Genomic DNA, 17,454 nt, shown 5'->3' with positions numbered 1-17,454 from the left:
CTTCACATATTTTTCATTGACTAACATCAATTTCAGGGACACTGTGTATGAATCCTGTTCGCGTTGGGAGAATCCTGCTGCGAGGCAAAGAACTTGCCCATTTGAAAAAACAGTAAGTCTCACATATCGTATACCATACTTACCGTTCTTAAGCACAGCACATGGATGTGAACAAATCCTTACCCCACTAACTCCTAGTCTTCCTTCAAAGCTCTTCTCCTCTAGACACTCTCCACCTCCCTATCGCCAACCCCTTTCCAAAACGGGTTGGATCTCTCCCACAGTATCTGTACTTACCTCAGTTACAGTAAGTCCTGCGCTGAAATTAATTTTTCACTTCCCTACTCCCAGTTCCTAGCACAAGGCCCTCTCTATACAGTATGTGCTGAATGAATGAATGAATGCTCAGACCTTGGGAACATAATAATCGTTGACATTTAATGAGCATCTATGAAGTCTTGAGCAGCAAGGTAAAAAGCTTTCTATGTATTAAAGAAGTTAATCATTGTAACAAACCAAGGCATAATTAGATACTGTTATCTAATGATAATAGTATCCCCACTTTCCAAAGAATTAGAAAAGTTAGCAACTTGGCAAGGGCACATGGCCAGAAGTAATGAACTTGTGACTTGACATCCTAGAGCCAGAGTTCAGAGCCCACATCTGTAACCACCATCCCATACAGCTCCCACACAAAGTGGATGGAGGGATCCAAGTGCTGCCTCGTACACCACATCAGGGACATGGTCTCTGCTCTAGACCCTTTGGTTCATGATACTCCCCTTCTTTCATCAAACTCCAAAATGCCAGGATCTGGCATAATGAGATCTCGATGCAATAGTGGATAACTGTGGTGAATATACCAATAAAAAGTCAGCTGAGGGGTGGGTGACTTTCTAGCCTGGGTGGGTATGGCAGAGGCAGGCCAGCTGATCACCACACACATTGCTCCTTCCTCCTGGGCCCTTCCTTGCAGCTGTGTGAGCCCACGTGACCAGTTCCAGGGAATGGAACGTGAGCAGAAGTGACGCACGCAACTTCTAGGACCAACCCATGAGAACCTCCCGTGGCAATCCTCCAGGCTCTTTCCACTTCTGCCAGAGCATAGCAGCCATGGAAATCACATGTGCAAGATGGCAAAGCCATGAGAAGGAAGGAGCTGGGCTCCCTGATGCCCACTTGGAGGAAAGCCGTCTATGACCAGGAACATTTGGACTTCACATATGTGAGAAATAAACCTGAAGTATGTGAAGACACTGAGAATCAAGGGTTTATCTGTTAGGCAGGGAATATCAATTAATCCAGTAGGTAAACCATAGCATGGTAGGAATGCCAGATTTGTGATTGGGGGTTAACCCCCAGAAATATGCCTGACCACCCCTCATTAAGGAACCTCCCCCCACACATATATACCCTATGGTGAAAATCCACATCCCTTCCCTACAATAAGACAAGAGAATGGGACAGATAGGCTAGTCATTTCCTTGGTTTCAATAACCCCCTGAGCCCTCAGGTCCCGAGTCCCTGGAAGCCTATGTGGTGTGGTGGAAAGAATGTGGACTTCTGAGTCCCCCAGCATTCCCTTGAGCAAGTCACAAACAACACAGAGTCCCTGCAAAAATTAGATGAAGGTGCCTCTCATGGGGAGGGCTCAGGATGTGCTTTTCCAGCATCGTTCCAGCCCACTGTCCTGGGGATAAAACCCACCACCCGAGGTAGCCCAAGCCAAACCACAGCAGAAATCGGGGCATTTTCACATAGATGGTAAGGGTGATCATCTCCCCTTATCTACCTTAAGCTGAGATGGGACAGTTAAAGCATATTTTCCACTGAGGCTTTGCCCAGCACACCCTTAAAGTCACCCCCCAGGTGAGCCTTTGTGTCTGGATGGCTGAGCTCAGGCCTCAGGGACTGCAACCCTAGTAATGAGCCTGGAGGATAGAGAAGGATGCTGGGGAGGAGGCATCGTGGAAGAGTGAACTTGAAAAGGATTTCTCAACAACGCCTGCTCACTCTACAAACGCCATACCCGGGAGCCCAGGACAACCACAGAGCAGTCCCTGCCCCAGAAGCTCACAGCCCAGCCGTGTCTCATGGAGTCTGTCCTCCAAAGGCTCCCCCATTTTGAAGAATTGTGCCAAGTAACTACATTTTTTCAAACCAAAAAAAAAAAGAAATCATTGCCTAACAAAAGTGTTTTTTGTTCTTTTTTGGATGTGTGAATTTAACAATGTGAAATCAGTCTCAAAAATGTGCATACCATATGACCCAGCAATCCCACTACTGGGCATATACCCAGAGAAAACCATAATTCAAAAAGACACATGCACCCCAATGTTCATTGCAGCGCTATTTACAATAGCCAGGTCATGGAAGCAACCTAAATGCCCATCAACAGACGAATGGATAAAGAAGTTGTGGTACATATATACAATGGAATATTACTCAGCCATAAAAAGGAACGAAATTGAGTCATTTGTTGAGACGTGGATGGATCTAGAGACTGTCATACAGAGTGAAGTAAGTCAGAAAGAGAAAAACAAATATCGTACATTAACGCATGTATGTGGAACCTAGAAAAATGGTACAGATGAACCGGTTTGCAGGGCAGAAGTTGAGACACAGATGTAGAGAACAAACGTATGGACACCAAGGGGGGAAAACCGCGGTGGGGTGGGGATGGTGGTGTGCTGAATTGGGCGATTGGGATTGACATGTATATACTGATGTGTATAAAATTGATGACTGATAAGAACCTGCAGTACAAACAAACAAATAAATAAATAAATAAATAAATAATTTTAAAAATGTGCACAAATTCAACCACAGTTAGATCTACATTTGCTCTTAAAAATGGCACTCTCCCTCCTTCCCTTCACAGTCTAGGTTCCCAGTAGAAAAGTCTAGCCTGGCAATGTCCACTTCCTCACTTCCACTCACCCTCTAATCTACCACAGTCTCATTCCCCCTCCCACACATAGCCCACCTAGGCATCATGCCCAAGGCCACCACCAACTCCGTGGCTACATCTAACTGCCACTTATTGGACCTTATCTTGCCAATGGTCTCTCCCATCTTCAGTCTGTGCAGACACATCTCTCTCTGAATGCCCCTGAAATTTCCCAAGATTCTGATCTTCACACTCCTCCCGTTTTCAAGGACCTCAACACGCCCCCAGATCAACCAATATCTACATCCCAATGACCCATCAAGCTATCCCTCTGTCGTGAACCCCCAGCTGCTTTCCAGACCTGTATTCAACTGCCGGTTACACTCTTCCCCTGACTGTCTTGCAGAGACCTCACATGTGGTCAGTTTACCTTCGGCCTTCACCTCCCTGGCATCCCCAGCCTCAGTGAACAGCACCATCTGTACCCAGACTCTCACGACAAACCCCTGGGGTCACCTTCTCTGCCCCCTTTCCCTCACCTCGAGGAGCCAGCCAGTCACCGAGCACTGCCTCCGCAACAGCCCCAGTCACTGCCTCCCGTCCAGCCTCCCCTCTCATTTAACTCTCGAAACCTCCGCATAAATGCCCTTCCTGCTTGCTCCCTCCGGTCCACCAGCCTCTCTCTCGAGCTGCTGCCAGAGAGATCTTTCCACCAGACATGCACACTTGGTCAGGTTCTGTTCCTGTTTCAAATCCTTCAGCAGCTCCCTGAGCATCTTCAGGGTGAGAACCAAACATCTCAGCAGAGCAAGACAAAAACCACCTTCCTGATTCGCCCCTTGCCTGCTCTCCAGCCTGCCACCTCACCATTTCCCTGGCCCCAAGTCCAGACCTACTGAGCCATCTGCATTGAACTCTTCCAGGCCTCCCTCCCTGTGCCTTTGCTTATGCTGGTCCCTCCATCGAGAAGGCCCATCCAGACTCCGTTCACTTGGTAAAAACCCAGTCGGCTTTGGGGCTGAAACATCAAAGGCAGCTGAGTGTCAGGGGTCCCAGTGTGGGCTCTGGAGTCAGGCAGACTTGTTACAAACCTGACCCACCACTTACTAGGTGTGTGAGCCTAGATGAGTCACCTAACTTCTTTGAACCTCAGTTTCCTCATCCATAAAATGGAGATAATAACAGTCCTGACCCCACTGGGTTACATGAGGATGAAACTCAGTGACGCCAGGCTAGGCAGTATCCTTGGCTGCAACTGTTCTTTGAAGTCTTACCTTGGTCTCCCCACACCCCCTTCTCCCACACTGTACTCCGTGGAGGTTCCAGTGATGGTTGCATACAGACTATCGCATGAACTACTTTTGGGTCTGCCTGCCTCACTGGACCGTGAGCTCTGTGATGCCAGGTGTTGCATATCCAGGGCCTGGCACCTGTGCCTCTGGCAATGGCAGATGTTCAATAACCACTTCTTGTTGGTAAAATCCAATCAAGAGCAGCCACAAAATTTAGGCTGTGTGGTGGCGTGAACTGTGACAGCCCTTTGTCTCTGACCACCACCAGAATTACCATGGGAGCCTCCTAACTAGTCTCCAGTTCACGTCTTCCCCTTCCCGTCTTGTCTGCATCACCCCACCCCGTTCATAAAGCCCTCAGGGCTCCCTAAGCCCCACTGTGTAAGTCCCAACTCCCATGATGGGCTCATCAGCCCCCTCCATGCAGCCCCCATTTCCTTGTTAGGCTCATTTCCCAAAGGTCTTAGGGCTCCCCTGTGGCTGCATCAGACAGACTGGCCCATTTAATGCTCCACATCTGGTCCCTGCCTTCCTCCTCCCATCCCTGCTCAAATCTTACCCAACCTCTGAAGCAAAGTCAGGCCCTGGAGTACTAATTGAAGACCTACTATGTGCTGGCATCACAGTCTATTCAGGGAATCAATTTTAAATAATTATAGGTAAGAGCTGCAATAGAGGTGGGTACCAAGACGTGTGGACACAGAGATGGGAGATGGAGTGACCCACAGCATGGAGAGAGGCTCACAGAAGAAGCGGCGCCAGAGCTGGATCTTAAGGGATGAGCTGGAGTTTTCAGGCACAAAAGCTTCCCCGTCCCGTACTGACCCTTCTTTCACATGCATTCTTCTTACTCTCAGAGTCTGTGCCAGAGGTCACCAAACCTGGTTCTACACCACATGATTCACTAGGAAGTGTCCAAAAATACAGCTTCCTGGGCCTACTCCCACACAGAATCTCTGCAGCCTGAGGTCCAAGGGGGAAACTGCTAGGCACTCTGGATACCAGGGGAACAAGCTCTGTCTCCCCAGCTTCTGAGAAATTACCATGTAGTAATTCCTAGAGACAGACAGTTATAACACACATGGGGTCATATGAGACACAGAACCGGCCATTTGGCACTTCATTTAGCCTTGAACCCAACACAGTTTTGTGCATTATGCTTGTCTGGACAATATAATGTATAAACTTCTTAAGGAAAAGGCCAGTGTCTTTTGTTTCTTTTCTATTTCCCAGAATATTCAGCTCAGTTCTAAGTATGCAGTTGGCATTCAATCAATATTTAATCAAATAATTCAACTTCTTGTATTATGTCCCTTTGGACTAATTCACCCATTAACGAATTGTCTACTGATTTTTATCTTTGTAATTTTGGTGCCAGTGTGGTGTCTGCTCCTAGTAGGTAATAAGTACATGTTTGTTGAATGAATGAACATTTACCGGTAAAAATTTATTTCAGGAGGAATGGAACAGCTCTCACTGTACCACCTTTAGAGTTCACTTAAAAGACTTCCAACATTTTTCATTTGAATTATAGACCTTTAATTTCAGGATTAACTTCCTGATATGCAATTATACATGCTTTGTTGTTTATATTATCATTAATGTTATTAGCAATGTAAATAATACCTCCCTGGATCTCGGAGGTCAGCTGGCCTCTGTGCAGGTGTGCCCGGGGCAGGGGAAGGGGAGATGTTTGCCTGTTTCTTCCAGTGAGGTGTCCACCCAGCCGGCAGTTCAGCTGGCCACACCCATTACCCCAGTCTCCACACAACGGCCTGTCAACTGCATTCAACCTTTACGAGCAGGTGTGTGCACATGCACAGGCAGGTGAGCCCTGCCTGAGTCAGAAAAGCCTAATGGGCTGTTCGAAACCTACTGACATGTCAACACACTTGGGAAGCTGGGATCTGTGATTTAAATGTGAAAAGCCCTGTGCTGCAGAAAAGCAGTCTGACAAAACAAGGATGCACATCGGGAGGCTCTTGGGAGACATGTCCAAGCATGGGATGCTCAGCCAAGCGGGGACGGGCTGGGCAAGCTGGGGTAGCCAGCAGGATGGACTCTACCTTGCTTTTGCTGGGGCCCACATTCCCATGCTTTGTTGCTGTTACTGTTCTTTGTTTGTATGTTAGGCTTGTTTTAAGCCTTGAAAATAGGACTCATAGTCTTGAGTGGGGGAATTTCTGGATGTGGATGAAAGTTCTTCTGGCCCTCCCTCCAGGCCCAAACCAGGAGACAGGAGATTCTGTAATTCCCTTTGTGCCCAGGACCAGAGGGATCTTTCCTGGAGTGCGTGCTGGATCGTGGACAGCACTCGGGCAACTCAGCCTGAGAGATATTCAGTCCTTTTTGCTTCTGCTGGAAAACGGAAGGGTTTACTTGCTGGTAATGTATTTGTTCCTATATTCATCCCACAGATACCAATTACCTTGTGCCGGGCAATGTGCTAAGTGAACACAGCTGAATGGCTCTCAGATGCAGCCTCTGGGAGGTGAGCAGGCCAGAGACTGACGGGGCGAGACAGCCCTGAGCAATGCTGTCTTCCCTTCACCGTACCCGCCCAAGGGGCTCTGTGCCCACATCAAATGTGCCGTTACCAGTGGGCCGGTTCAGGTGTCTGAGCAGTAGGGAGACAGAAAGACTGTTTGGGCCACATCCTTACTATGCAGAGGAACTGAAGTCTCCTATGAACTATTTTCACAAAAGCTCTTTAAAACCATGCAAGGTTTCAGACAGTAAATACAGAAAGGCCTCTCTGATTAGGGCAGAACCAGTCCCTAAAATACACTCAGCTGCTGACCCCACTTGTGACGAGATGATTAGCTTGACAGGTTGTGCTTTGTTGTTGGTAACGGCCGTGAGGCTGACCTGGAGGGTGATGTGAGCCTGTGTGAGGGGGGCCGCAGAGCTCTGAGGCGAGGGACACCCGGCTCTCCAGGTGACACTCAAAGGCCACGTTCCTGTGAGCTCAGAGATGCTGAGACAAGCACTCCAGGACCAGCGACTGCCTTGGCCATTCCTCACTCGATGGGTCAAAACGCCCCTCCCTGACCCACACCCCGACAGAGAGCAGCCCCAGGGAGGACCACAGAAGATGGGACCGAGCCGGTGAATTTTCTGTCAAGGTTCAGGAGACAGTCTCCTGCCATCCCGACGTAAGACATTTGGGTTGGCTGAATGAAGGCGCTGGACTCTTCTCCAGGTGTTTGGGCTTATGTTCTGAAAAACACATTCACTGAAGCAGCCACCATCCCAGAAAGGATTTTCTCTTTCCTTGTAAAGAAACGAAACCCAGGGGGCCACAAAAGATGGACTGTGATACGAGAGCAGGAAGACCTGGACTCCAGATCGCTCTCCGGGTTTTTGCTCCCCTCCCCTCCATGAAGGGTACGTCAGGTTCAAAGTTCTGCTTCCAGAATAGGTTTCCTGGGGCAGACCTCGGCAAGGAGCTCATTAGAGAGGAGAGAGGCACGAGTTCCTGAAGGGCTCTCTCTCTTCCCCAAGACCCTTCCCACTCTAAAGGGCTGGGATTTTTAAAAGATTCTGGCTCACCCTCAGCGCAAATGATCCACTTCCTAGATACTTCTGCCTTGTAAATATTGTCCTTAAAAACAGCAATATATTTTCGTTGATCTTTAAGTAGCCTTCTCACCCCACACCCCCAGCTGCTACAGAATTATTGTGTGGCTTTGTCTGGAATGCAAAACAATCCCTGGAGAGACAGGCTGCACATGAACTCACAAGGGTGTCTGCTATCAGCTTATTTGGCAAGAGGAATCTGAGACATTTTAAATATGAACTGTCAGTGTGGGCCACCCCAGCGCCATGCCCTAGCGCCATCAATAAACACCTCCACTGGTTCGTGAGACGCAAAATGTAGAAAATGGACACAAACTGTCTGAACACAAGTCCCACAAACATTTCTACAGGGAAAGGTACTTCAGACGCCTGGAGAATTCATATCTGGAGAATCTCTGCTGGTCTGATGTTTCTTTCAACGACTCTCACATAATTAGCAAGTGTTTTACAAAGCCCTTAACGGTCTGGTCCCAAACCCCTCCTCCCCCAGCTTATCTCCCAACTGAAAGTTCCACTCCTTCTACGTCAGCTGAGAAAATATGTCCATGACTCCTCCTCACTTCCCAGTACCGAATCAAGCCTTCATACCGCCACATCTTTCACTTGGAAAACTCTCTGCCTCCTTCTCTGCCTGGCAATCCCCTACTTACCCCTCAATAGCCAAGTCCCAGAGCACATGCTTGGTGCCAGTTTCCCTGTGCGTTGCTCTCTTCTCAGTGCTTTCAGAGCACGTGGTGTGTGACTCATCATGACACTGCTTAGAGCAGTGGCTGTGACTCTATACACATCTGTCCTGCCACCAGGTCAGGCCATGAACTCCTGGGAATAAAGGGACCAGGTCTTACTCACCTTTGCATCCCCACAACCAAGCCCAGAGCCTGGCACTCAGAAGTCTCATCATAAATGCTTGATGCCTCAATCAATGCCCGGCCCACTTGGCACAGATCTCCCTTCTCCATGCAAAGAGAGGCCGTGTGAAATGCGGAGCGAGGAAAGGCTTTAAGACCAGACCCCCTGCGTCTGAGCCCTGGCCCCTGTGGGACGTGGGCTAGTTATTTAACCTGTATCTGCCTGTTTTCTCCTCGATACAACAAAGAGCCATGCTCACCTCTCAGAGGGCCGCAGTGAGGAAAAACAAGGTAAAATATGTAAACCCAGCGCCTGCTCAATGGAAAGAGCTCACGATGTATTTCCTTGAGCTCAGCAAGAAGTGCTGAGCCAAATGGAGCCCTCTAGAAAGAAGTGAATGGCTTCCATTCTGGTTTACGTGCCAGCAACACAGCAATGGGGCGGACAGCCTCTAACCCAAAGCGCCCCCTCTCAGAGCAGGGGATGGCGCAGGCTGCACTTGATTCATGCCCTCAGCTCCAGAGTCTCAGAAAGAGGCATGATTAGCAACAAAGCTGATTTCTACCTGAATGATAAACCCACGAGAGTCCACTATTGCTGAGGCTGGGCCGTCAGATCCTTCATTTCCTGTCTTGCATTAATCTTTCACCCCAAGCCACACCATAAAACAGAATACTGCTGACCCAACAGTGTTAAATCCCTAAGTACAAGTCAAACAGCCCACATGTGAGAGAAGCCTCAACCTCACAGTGATGTCACACCCAGGTTTTATTAGGCCTCGATAAACAAGGAGGTTATTGTGGGCCCTGATAACACCTTGGACAATCAAGCCCAGGGTCAAGGAGAGGAGTGGAAAGGGCAGTGGCTGAACCCATGAGAGGAGGCAACATGGCACTGGGGAAATAGCCACTTTGTATCAGGTTTGTGATTCCAAGGCTGGGAATCAGGAGACCTGGCTTGCATCTTGGTTCCACCTCTAGCTTGCTTTATGGGTCTGGTTAAGTCACGTCTCTGGGCTTTGGTTTCTTTACCCATAAAATTGGAGAAATAGATCAGATGATCTGTAGGTTCTTTCCAGCTTTCACGTCCAAAGATCATCAGTCTTACAGACAGATCCACCCTCCTCAACCCTTGCCCTTTGTGTGTTAGTTGTTTGTCTGAGACATCTCTTAGCTCCCCCCGAGCAGCTTTCCACCAACACCACAACCATTATTGCTCCAGAGTGTCTGGTCACCCCTGACCACAGAGCCTGGCCAGGGAAGAAGATGATAAACTTGGGGCCATGTGTTTAAGAACATATCTAGTACCCTTTGGTCAAACAACTGGACAGAGTCCAGGCACCTTGGGACATGAAGATCTTGGATATCCCAACAACCCTTAATAACCTGGGCTGGTTTCTTTCCACTCACGGGTTAATCCCACTCCCCTCCTATACCAACCTGTACCTCCTAGGTCCCCAATGCTCTTTCAAATCATTAGACATTTTTTTCCAGGCTGCTTGGCAGGAGACTAGGGCAGCCACAGGCAGTTTTTATCTGCACTCTGGCATATCTCGGGGTGGGGCAGGGGAGAGACAACACTACAAAGTCCAGGAGAAAATGCCTACAGAAGCAAGCAGAGGAGGTGGCGACCTGCAGGAGAAGACGGTGCTGATCACGAGGACAGGCAGAGTGGGCACTGGGAATCCAGGAGGCTCCTTTAAGATGCCACATCCCTCTGTGCCTCCCTTACTTCCTTAATAAGAAATCTGAGGGCAGGTGAAGTTCTGCAACTGGCCCATGGCCATGCCGATGAGCTGTGAACAACCAACACCAGATCGTGGGTCTTTTGACCTCAGCCCACTCTTTTTTCCACTCTACTCTGCTGAACTCGAGATCTAATTAGGTTGCTCTAATGAGGCCAGCTGGATCCCCTGCAGACTCTAAGCAACATGACCCAAGTGTCACTCAGGGAACGAGCAGGCCCAACAGATATTTTGATAACTGCCTCCCTAGCCCCATGCATTCCTTCCCAACCTGACATGGTCCGCTGCTCTTTCTCCAGCCCTTGCCACAAAATCTTAAGGAGTTCAGAGGGGGAGTGAGAAAGGAGAGGTGGGCCTTCCTGTCCCTACAGAACCCTAAATACCTAAGATAACCCACAAAGATCTCTCTCCTTTGGTCTAGGGGAGATTGATGGGGATGAGTGGCAGGAGGGAATCGAATTAAGCTGCTGGAAGTCTGACCTGATGAGGCCAAGAGTATTCCCTGTGAGCAATTAGATGGGTCATCTGAAGGTGTATGATGACAAACAATAGGATCTGTCTCTGCCAGGGACCTTTCAAGACCAATGTTGGTCAGATCATCTCAGCATCAGGAGGAGTTAAAGATTCAAGGAATTAATTATTCAGTGTGCGTGACCCAGTTCCTGGAGGTGAGGTTGGGTGAGAAGAGAACTCACTAGTTCCTTATCATGGAAAGAAATTCAAATACTTCACAGGGTAGTGTTCCCTTTGCTGCCAAAGAGGATCCATTTATGGGTAAGAGTGACCCCACACCCCGCCCCAAAAAAAAGGAAAAAAATAGCCAAAGTTCACTCATTCAACAAATATTTATTGAGTTCCTCTTATGTCCTTGGCCCTTCAGAAATTTGCATATGGGTGAAGCTTAGTAGGGTATAAAGATGAGGAAATTTATAAACAGGAGGCCTGGGCTGTGGCCCAGCTCAGCCCATAGACAGCTACATTAACCCTGGGCAGGTCACAGCCTAAGTCAAATTCCTCATCTGTGAAATGGGAGTAAATGAAGATTTACTTATTATGAAGATGAACTGATCTTGATGAAATGTAGAGTGTAAGGTAAGCCAAAGGTGTAAACAATAATGATGTGATACTGCACACTTTCCCTGCAGAAGTTTATAGCCTGGTCATGTTTTGGAAAACAACTCAAGGTCAAGGTACCTATTTGGCAAACATCACATTCTCTGTAATTTGGGCAAAGTGTATGTTTCAACCTGCCAGTGGAGACGGAGCCTGCAGTCGGTACCAGGCTCCCAGTCTGTGTGTCCAGGAAGTTGCAAGAAGGGGCAGGGTGAAACTGGAAAGAGCAGGACCAACCTGGGCCTGTATCACGTCTGGACGGAATGAATGTTTCAGGAGACCCCTAAGATTGAGATGGGGGAAAAGACCAACTGGAAGGGTGGTCAACAGAAACAAAACAAAATTCATTTGAGCACAATAGAGGTGAGCCGGCCAGAAATGCACACACTTCCCTCCCCATACACATTTCAGACAATGATGGAACTGTCTATCGTTCAACCCTCCTCTATGCACGCACTCCACTTTCTGTGTTTCTCCGGGAAACGGGAGGGATTCTCAGGCCACAGCAGGCTGGCTGCTCAGGACCTCTTTGGCCAGACACTAAGAACCAGAACCACTAAAGCAGCTTTCCCCCAGGTCCCGCCAACCCCTTCTCATGCTCCTGCTCAGCATCTCAACATGGACTCCTCATCCTCCCCAGCCCCCCTCCACCGTGGATCCTCAGTGCCCACGAGGCCAGCCTCTGAATCCTCAGCCATGCCTGCCGGCTGCCCTTCCTCTGGGGCCTGTACCCTGCCCCAGCCTCACCCTCCCCTCCTTCCCCCCTCCACTGGGCTCTGCAGCCCCCAGACACCAGCCACCCCTGGTCTCACACCTCCAGGGAAGCTCCTGAGGCAGGGTCAGTTTTATTCATTTCTACCTTCCCTCTGACTCAGGGCATTTTGTAAGTTCTTCACCCTCCTGTAAATGCAGACAGATGGTCCCCAAATGTTCTCTGATGGCCGTATACAGAAGGGAGGCGGAGGAGGAGAGAAGGCGTGGAAAGAAAGTTAGACTGGAAATCTAGGACCTGCCTTCCAAATCTCCACTGGACAGCAGTGGGTCATGCAATCTTGAGAAAATATCCTCAGGCCAGGCCTCAGTTTCCCTATCAGGTAATGAGGGGTTTGCTCTAAATAACCTCTTGGGTTCTAATTATAAAATTTGGTTATAGAAACCAGACCAGCCTGGTTCACAGGAGATGTGGGTCTTGGACCTTAACAGCCTATAGTCTGAGAGCTCAGACCTCAGCCTCCATGTCTGTAAAATAAATGGGGATGACTTGACTACCCCTCCCCAGGTACGAGGCCCCCACGAGACAGAAGATAGGACTTCGTGAGCCATAAAGCCCTGAAGAAACCTCAGGGCCTGAACTCCTTGAGCCAACAAACATTGTTGCTCCCCTGCCATGTGCCCAGCCCTGGCGCTGCCCAGCTCAGACAGGAAGGTTGGAAGATGGGTCCTTGCCTTCCAGGCTTCCACAGCTGGTGGGGGAGATGGACAAGTGGACAAAACTCGACTCAGCCAGTGACACACCTGAGATCTGAACAAAGCGCTAAGGGAGTGGAGAGGAGGAGGCCCCAACTTTGCTGGGAGAGTGAGGGAAGCTTCTCAGAGGGAACACGTGTCCTGGATGTGGAGATCTGTTCCGGGAGTTGTGGGACTGGAGCTGGGGTGGAAAGGAGAGGAAATTTTCAACTCTTGGACAAATGGTCTGGAAAGTCACTGAAGGGGCCCTTGAAGGCCAGTGGGAGAGTGACAGGCAGATATGTCTTTGAGGAAGCTCTCTGGCAGCATTGAAGAGGACAGAGCAAGGGGACAGAGTAGGGCCAGGAGAGCAGTGGGAAGGCTCTTACATAGTTCATGAAAGTGATGATGCCAAACAAGTCATTGATTTTTCACTTACACGGAGTCTTCCAGACCCTACGCCTCCATGCACCTGCTGAATTTACGGAAAGATACGAACAGGTTTGCTCTCCTGACAATGGAACCCAAGCAGAGGAAGATGCTGTGATCATATTTGCAACTCTTGGACAAATGGTCTACCATGCTTGGAAGTCACTCCCTGCAGAAGCTACCCGGCCAGATTCCTGTCTTGGCACAGACCTGGGCCAGCAGGAGACGGAAACAGCATCAGAGCTGGGAGTGGAGTCAGGACAGCTGAGCTGTTGGTCTTACTTAGGGGAAGAGGGACAGAGATTCCATCCACTCAAAGCCCACTGAGTCACACAGGTCTTTCATGTCCCCAAACACATCTCAGTCTCAATCCCTGCCACACTCCCTTCTCTGACAGCGTGGGAGGGCTGTGCGGCCTTGGAGGTGGTAGGCAAAGACAGAGGGCTTTCGCCAGCCATTGTTTCTTCATAGGGGTCACATTCACTTGGGCTCGAAGGAAGAGTGCAAGCACCCCTATCCTTTCCAAAGCCTGAAGCTAGCCCCCCAGGAGCGACTCAATGGCAGAAAAGAGATCCACCACTGTGACTTACTTACTTGATTCTTAGGCATCACGATGACTGAAGTCAGCTCCTCCCAGGACAAGCCATGCACAGGTTGCCATATTCCTTTAAAAACAAGAGCCCAACAAGGAATGTCAAGTAGATTATCTTACATTACTGCCTCCTCTCTTCTCCCCACCAAGAGGTTCCACATGCTGTACACTTTGTCCCGTAGTAACACTTGACCCAACAAGAGGAAATGGACAGAGAATGTCTCTTCGTGCTCCAAGTTTTTCATGTGAAGAAAGGAATTATGAGATGGTTAAACACATTCCTTTGTCTGCCACTGGCTGGGTACCCTAAGGCTTATCACACCTCTACACAAAGGCTTGCAGAGAAGGTAAGATGGATCTGGAAAAGAACGCTTCATTAGTTGCTTCAGTAAAAATAAAAAATGCCAGAATTTCTAGGCTTAGGACATGAGGGAAGTAAAATCAAGCTGGTGTAAAAACTTGGTAACAAGTCACCAATGTAAAATTTGTCATATTTCCAAGGTGGAAAGGTCCAAAATGCTGAATAAACTAGGAAGTCATAAGCATGGACTATCTGATCATGGTTGAGTTTCCTAAACAAATTATGATTTTGGCTTCCAATGACCACCCTAGTGATTTGGTTACATCCCACTTCTTCTGCAGAAAATGCTTCTATACCTGTTTGGAAAATGGAGCCTGGAGTTACAAAAATTCTAAGGATTTACTTTCACAATCCCAATTTTCTAAAAGGTGGCCTCAAAAGGACAAAACTTAAGACATGTAAGAAAAAAAAGAAAAGAAAAAGACATGTAAGATTTGAGATCGCCAAGAGGCAATCGCCATACTCCGTGGACATACGCTCACTTTGCTCGGCAAGGTGGTAGGGCTACTTGCCCACAGAAACACGTACATATTCTCTCTAGTACACAGAAGGTTGCATTTAGAGCCTAGGAGTTGGGACTCACTGTTCAGAATCCTCAGACTATTAATGGGAGAAAAGCAACTATTTACTGAGCACTGGCCAAGCACGGAACAAGCACTGTTAACGACCAGACATGCTTTGTCTCAGTGGCTCCTCACAGACAGGAATAGGGGCTTAGAGGGCAGAAGGCACTTGTCAAGGCCCCAGGGAGTGGCAGGACTCAAGCCCGGGCCTGGCTGACCCAGTGCTCACGGTCTCTCCCACCACGCTGAGGTGAGAGGTGTCCCAGCACCACTGCGATGGGCCCGCGCGCCCCACGGCAGCCACCTGGGTGGAAGCTGCAGTCATCTCCATCCCCATCATCATTATCAAGCCACACCTCTCCAGTCCATGGCAGCTGACCAACAGGCCGGCCTGCCTCGGCCACATTCTATTAGCCTGAGCTACAGGCTCTGTGCTGCTGCCTTGAGCCAGAAGTCAGAGAGTCAGGAGGTCTCCACCCATCTGCCCCGCTGCTTTTCAAGGGACGCTTCTGGGTGCAGTGGGTCTGCATCCTGATGCAGAATTCCCCTATCGGTCTAGCCAGGTATGAGAACCAGGGGCCGCCCCTGCTCCCGAGATGTCAGGAACGGAAGCCCCTACCAACCCTGGGATGTTACTGAGACCAACAGCAGGGAACAGGGGCTCTCTGAGGTTCTGCCTGGGCTGTCACATAGTTGGATGGAGGTGGGCATTTCGGGACCAGTCTACAAGGGCTAACCACCAGTCAGATGCCCACATAGGCCTGGGCACACGTTGCGATCCAGCCACTCCAAGGGCCAACTTGTACCCTCCATCTGACCAACAGCCAAACATGCTTCAAGCTCCCTTTAACTCCACTAAACCAGAAGGTCCTAAGGCCAAGCACCTTCCTTCCCCTTGAGGGGGCCTCAGTTTCCTCAACTGCAAAATGAGGAGCTTGAACTAATTGGTGATATCCTCACCAAGGACCCCTTCTAACTGCCCCCATCCACAGGCCCTGACTTTTAGAGACACCTACGAAGCTAGCCTATTGTTAAAAGGAGGGGGAGGGATTAACCCACATGCAGGCATTACGACAGGTGGTTAGCATGTGCTATCTCAGATAATCCTCCCAGCAACCCAGTGAGGCAGGTAGTACAGCCACGTCACAGAGGGCAGAACTGAGGCACGGCCCAGCCTCAATCCATACTGACCACAGCAGCCTGGGACTCAACGGCGGAGCTGGCCGGAGCCCATGCCCACGCTTGCTCCCTGACACGTTGCCCTTTGTGGTCAATCGGAACGAGGAAACAATCTTTGCTTTCAGATTTGCCATCATGCCAATCCCAAGCAAAGACGTAGGAGGTCTCCAGGTCCCTGTGGGCCTGACTTAGGTGGTGCAGGAAAGGTTTCCTGTGAGCTTGAGTGACCTCATGGATCCCGAGTGATGTGAGAGAAACTCTGGGGACCTTCCTACTTCCATAGAGTCAGAGACTCACTGAGGAACCCCAAGCACTTGGAACAGGGCCTGGCACCCACAAGGAACTCCATCAGTATTTGCTGAATGGTGGAATGAAGAAATCCAGAGCTTAGATGCACTGAGGGCTTGTTCAAGAACCGTTAGGCATGAGTTAGTGTGAGACACACCAACACCAGCTCAGAACCACAAAGCCAGCCCCTCAGCAGTGTGCGCCAAGCAGAGCTCTCCACGCCCAGCCCTCGGCACAGAGGATGAAGGCTCAGATGCTGAGCCAGGACCGCTCTTCATCCCAATTGCCCGGGGAGCACCTGAGAGAGCAAGAGGAATGTCTAAATACAAAGGCCACCCAGCAAAGTGGTCACCAGCTCAGGCCCGAGAATCAGGCAAACCTGGGTTCCTGTCTCGGCTCTGTCACTTTAAATTAGTCAGGTGGCCCCAGGCAAGTCACATAACCTCTGTGAGCCTGTTTCTTATCTAAAAATGGGGATAATGTTAGTCCACAGGGCTGTTCTGAAGATGAAATGAGATAATGCTGTAAAGGACAGCCCGGTGTTTAGAGTAAGTGCTCGGAGATGGCATCTGCTGTATCGTCTGCATCAGAGTGGGCGGTTAGGTGCACACTGGGAGTCATCTGCTTGGGTTCAATCCCTGCTCTCCTACTAGCTAGCTATGTGACCTTAGGCAAATTGCTTAAACTGTCTGTGCCACAGCTTCCTGGTGTATAAAATAGGATTGATTGTAAAGATTAAATGAGGCCTGTAAGTAAAGAGCTTAGAATAATTTTTACTTCAAAGTAAGCATTCAATAAAAATTCATCTCCAGAGGACTTCCCTGGTGGCACAGTGGTTAAGAATCCACCTGCCAATGCAGGGGACACGGGTTCGAGCCCTGGTCCGGGAAGATCCCACATGCCACGGAGCCACTAAGCCCGTGCACCACAACTACTGAGCCTGCGCTCTAGAGCCCGCAAGCCACAACTACTGAGCCCGCATGCCACAACTACTGAAGCCCGTGTGCCTAGAGCCCATGCTCCGCAACAAGAGAAGCCACAGCAATGAGAAGGCCGCGCACTGCAACAAAGAGTAGCCCCTGCTCACCGCAACTAGAGAAAGCCCGCGTGCAGCAAGAAAGACCCAATG

The 17,454-nt window shown here is 49.5% G+C and overlaps 1 protein-coding gene across 1 annotated transcript in view; it reads right to left on the bottom strand.

Moving 5' to 3' along the window:
- MICAL2 (microtubule associated monooxygenase, calponin and LIM domain containing 2) overlaps positions 1–17,454 on the bottom strand; it is a 217,942-nt gene that overhangs the window by 177,030 nt on the left and 23,458 nt on the right. The window contains exon 2 of the mRNA XM_061201468.1: positions 13,937–14,007. The gene's annotated coding sequence lies outside the window, so the exon portion shown is untranslated. The remainder of the gene's footprint in view (positions 1–13,936; positions 14,008–17,454) is intronic.

Source organism: Eubalaena glacialis, chromosome 10 (genome assembly GCF_028564815.1).
Source record: "Eubalaena glacialis isolate mEubGla1 chromosome 10, mEubGla1.1.hap2.+ XY, whole genome shotgun sequence".
In the NCBI taxonomy this organism is placed as follows: domain Eukaryota; kingdom Metazoa; phylum Chordata; class Mammalia; order Artiodactyla; family Balaenidae; genus Eubalaena; species Eubalaena glacialis.
Note: the sequence above shows the minus strand (reverse complement) of the source record. Positions and strands in the feature narration are given on the sequence as shown.